Below are 4,881 nucleotides of genomic sequence, written 5' to 3'. Positions count from 1 at the left end.
TCACCTGCCCCTCATTATACTGCTACAGTTTATGAAAATGTGGTGATCATAATCTTGAGTTATCTTTAACTCCCACTTCTCTTCATCCGGGCTACTGCAGGAAACCCTTGCTATTAGCAAATCCGGTATTCACGGATTTGAATATTTGCAGTGCACCGCACCAACTGCACAGGCATGTTGCCATAGTCAACATGGCACCGTGGCTTCCTCTGGTGCTGCACCGAGCTCTTGCCTCTGTGTAAGCCAGGCACAGAGCGCTGCATGGGGCAGGGGAGGGCAGAGCCAGGGAGAGCGGCGCAAAGAGCAGAGCCGGGCGGGCGGAGAGCGTGCACCAGGGACAGGGAGGGAGGGAGGGAGGGAGGCAGCGGTGGTGGTGGCATCTGCTCCCCCGGAGGCAACTGTTGTCAGTCCCCAGGAGCTGCAGGGGAGCCCCACGCTTCCAGCTTCTCACGGGGGAGAGGGGAGCAGGGGGCAGCTGTGTGGGGTCTGACGGGGAACCTAGTCAGTATTCATGGATTGCACCATTTGCGGGGATCTCCAGAACGTATCCCCCATGAATGGTGAGGGGCTCCTGTATTCACAAAATGTATCACAGCCTTCCAACATTGAGAAATTCCAAGTATTGACCTATGGAGATATTATGCAACTCTCACATCAAATTACTTTCTAAGGAGACAAGAAGAGAGGCACAAATATATTGATGTTCTAATACCTGATTTTTATTATTTGGGTCAAAGATAACATGAGATTAAGCTGAAGGCCAACCATATAAGAAAGAATAATTTAATTCCATCCAAGAACTGCACTGGAACTAGCAAGTGCATTATAACAGTTAAAATGTAATAAAAGGCATAAAGAGCAAAACATACAAGGTTGTAATTCGTTATCTCACTTATGGATGATATTCAATTGTATAATGCTCAAAAAAGATGAGGATATTATCAGATAGCAATAAGTAAATTTTACAGAACTTATTAAAGGGAAAGGCTGGTGTATTTTACATTCTTTGGCCATTTGACAACCACTTCTGAATTAGGAAGGCCAGATGCAGTCAATAAGTTATTTGTTAGCTAAAGTAAAAATGACAGTTTCACATTCTTTTCATTTTCAAGTATCAACATACAATTTAAAGTTGTATACTTTTTTTAACTTACTTATCCATCCTGTAAACCCTTCTTATCACAATATATTCAAAGACAATCTATAAAAATACCTACTATACATAAAACATTTAGCTTTAAAGAATTTTACAGCACCTCTGAAAGTTTAGAGAGATTAAAAACTAAAGTAAAAACACCCTCTTCCTTCTGGCTGCAAAAATATTGAGGATGAGAACCTGTTATATTTCCCAGTGAAGAGAGTGGCTTTGTGGCTCAGTCATCATGTAGGTTAACTTTTCCTTTATATAACCACATTTCTTCTACCAGGTCCAAGTTCAAGAACTATAGTAGTTTGAATTCTCATAGTAAGACTCTGCTTTCCAAAGCACATCAAGAAAACAACAGTATGAAATATGCCTTAAATAACCAAGGATATAGGCTGGACTGCCTCAATTCAGCATTACTAAAAAATGAATCTTTAGCCTAGACTCTGGGCCCGGTGCAGAAAAGGGGCATCTGAAGCAAAAGCCTGAATTGCTAAATAAATATACTGTGAGGTGGTTTCCCTTCTGCTATTTTATCTTTCCCCTCCAACAGAAGCATCTCTAAGACCTGTCTTACTAGGTCTCAGTAGATAAACTGTTCTTAGTACTGCTTGGGGCTCATCTCAGAATCATTACTAATCATCCCTAAATACATACTTTAAATGCAGATTACTGGCTTAATGAAGTACAGACAAAAGTTTTGACACTAAAAGCTTCAAGCAAGTAATTTTTGATAATTTAATACCCTATTTTTTGTAATGAAATCTAGTTATATGGCTTGCTTCCAGGGCACTGGACATGTCACTGAAATTAGCTAAAGACAAAGCACAGCAGCAGCACATTGCATTAGAAGCTCCCACCCTGTACAGACAAAAACAAAACAAACTTGCCTGCAAAACACCAACCCTCTATATAGAAATTAAACCTATGAATAGTAATAAGGAAGGAGCTTGGTTACTTATTGATGCAAACAACAAAAGTATTCCAATATCCAAAGGAAATGTCTCTGTCATTTCAAGTAGGAGACACCTGCCTTGCTGCCAGCTAACTTCTATCCTTCTATCTGCCATTAATATACATGCATATATTTATTTGCAGGGAGTATTACAGCTTTTACTAGACTTAGCCTATATTATATATAATTACTTGGATCATACTTGTCTATATAGATTAGGCTAGGTACAATGAAAGATAGTAAGTAGCTTCAACATATACAGATAAGTCTTCCACTTTTTAGTATCAAATTTCACAAAAGGGGAAAGGGTTTAGCTATGCAAATGTAAAAGTTTCCGTGTGAAAAAGTAAGTTTTCCAAATGCAGATTTCATTCTTACACAAATCTCAGGAAGTTTAAATTTTTTAACACTTATCCTCTCTTTATTTATCCTCTCAAAAGATATTTTATATTGTTAGGGTAATTCACTCCAAAGAAAAGGCCCCCAATCATGCAGTTTACACATCTAGCAGGTTAAGTGGTGCACAGAGTTTTTTTGTGGGCCAAAAAGATTTATTTCACCCTGAATTTGCAAGCTTTGCTTTCTTTCAGAAAAAGCATGTTATCTTACACAGTACAGATGCTGGAAAGAATATCTTTTAAGCCTACTCTTCATAATATGTTTCTAGGATAATTAAAAATATTATGATGAACATTATATTTACATTCCACTGCAATCAGTTATGTAATAATTCTCCCCCCACTGATGATCCAAAGTGTCACAGGTCAATGGAAAACGTTTTTAAAAAATACTGTTACAGCGCAGCCTATCAAACTAATAAACAGCTACATTTTCCCAGCAACAGACAAAGGATTTCTATTTCAAAACATATACAGATTAGCTTGCAAACAACTTGAGCTAAAAATCAAACATGGAAACAGACAATAAAAAGGATACTTCACAAACTTCTCTACCATGCCTCCCATTTCCAGTTGTGGGGTCTCAAATAGAGCCTTTGATGCATTCAATTAATATTTTCACATACATTTAAAAATTATTACACACACACTACAAAAATATCTACTACTAGGCAGTCATTCACATGGAACGCTTAAAAAATCAGAAAAAGTAAAAGTCCCATTAAAACTTTACAGTAAATTGATAAGAGCAATTAAGTACCTTGCATAATCCACAGGTAAAGAATAAAAACACGGAAAAACTGCACATATTTATAAACAAAAATTTTAAAACAACTTCACTGCATTTCCCATAAATATTTACAATGTCATCTCGTACATTTCATTTCAGCATTAGGACTTCTCCAGATTTATGCATTTTTCCTATAGAAAGCTGAATCGCATCTGAAGAGCCTTACAATGGAGGAGTGTCCACATTTAAGGTTGCTTGACTTCAGTGTCCTATCCACTCCATACCTGAGCTACAGTATGTCCTTGGTGCTTCACTAGCAGTAAAGAGATGTTGTCACAAGCAATAAGGGCTATAGATGATTAGGTACTGTCATCAAGGCTTCTTCTCTTGAACGATTCACACCCACATTCTGCAAACAAAAAGCAGAAAGAGCTTAAGCAAGCTTCTCTCCCTTCATGTGTTTGTTCTTTTGTAGGTTTTTACTTAATCAATGGCATGTTACACAAGACAGGGGACAATTTTTTTCCTACAATGTGTCTTTGATACTCATTTTCTCAAGCAGATACATCATGTGAGGCTGAAGTCCTGAGCTGTAAGTAGGTCAGAAGCCAGCTTAAACTCTGAGCCAGCTATTGCACTTCTCCACAAAACCAACTCTTAGAAAAATTAGTCCACGGGCTCTCACCACCACCAATGAAAAAGCGTGCATTAAGACACCCATTACACTTAATATGTTAAAACAAGCGGTTCATGTAGTTTTAATTGTAGAGATGTATTCGAGCCCGAACCATATTTTAATATGATCCTGACAGTACTTCAATTGCGCTGAGACACTTCAGCTGAAAGAGGAGGCATTCCACATGGAGCAGTACCTGGCTCTTAAGCTCTATTTTCCTGAGAGGGGAACACAAGCCAGGTGACAAGGGTCACTGTTATCCCACCTACTGTTCACCAAACAGTAACTTTTCCCATTTCAAATTTTATTAGCTAGTGGAAGATCTGATATTAATTGAAATTGAACCTGTTTTTAATATATTTGATTTTATAATTGTTTTGTCTATTCAAGTATTTTTCATTGATTATCTTGTCTGGTCTCTTAAAAGCAGGTACACAGAGATGACATTTATTGAAAGGTTATCTGCCAAACAAACAAAACATAAAAAATAATTAAAAAAAATAAGATAGATCTATTCTCTCATCCCCACAATCAGACAACCTGCAATGGGGTGCATAGGTAGGACCCATAACACATGAAAGGGAGAAAAAGCACCTTATTTGGAGTCAAGTTATAATCATAAAAATGTCTGCAATCATACAAGTCCAATTTTGTTCTTCTTCCTCTTGAATCTCACAAATGTGAAAATAAAAAGCTTACAGGTTATCTCAACAGTCTTGGCTCTTTTCTGATTCTCTTTTGGTATGAGAGAGAGTAGGGGTCAAAGCTACTACAAAAATAAATACTAAACAATAAAATAAGGCAGAACTTTAAGTAGAATGAACAAGCTTCTCTGTAGCCCAAAGCAGGGAATAGCTATTAAATAGGAACCAAAAAATTGCAAAGCTTATTTAGTGATGGTTAGTTGCCAGCCATTCAAGATATTATTAGTTAGTGTGATACCATCAACTCACTGGAAAGCTGTTCCACAAAAAACAA

General features: G+C 37.5%; 1 protein-coding gene across 1 annotated transcript in view; it reads right to left on the bottom strand.

Annotated features, from left to right (window-relative positions):
• Positions 1-697: 697 nt before the first annotated feature.
• LOC109288876 (6-phosphofructo-2-kinase/fructose-2,6-bisphosphatase 4-like) overlaps positions 698-4,881 on the bottom strand; it is a 93,729-nt gene continuing 89,545 nt past the window's right edge. Inside the window, exon 14 of the mRNA XM_019504631.1 lies at positions 698-3,636. The gene's annotated coding sequence lies outside the window, so the exon portion shown is untranslated. The remainder of the gene's footprint in view (positions 3,637-4,881) is intronic.

Source organism: Gavialis gangeticus, unplaced genomic scaffold, assembly GCF_001723915.1.
Source record: "Gavialis gangeticus isolate Ggan-Ray unplaced genomic scaffold, GavGan_comp1, whole genome shotgun sequence".
NCBI lineage: Eukaryota > Metazoa > Chordata > Crocodylia > Gavialidae > Gavialis > Gavialis gangeticus.
Note: the sequence above shows the minus strand (reverse complement) of the source record. Positions and strands in the feature narration are given on the sequence as shown.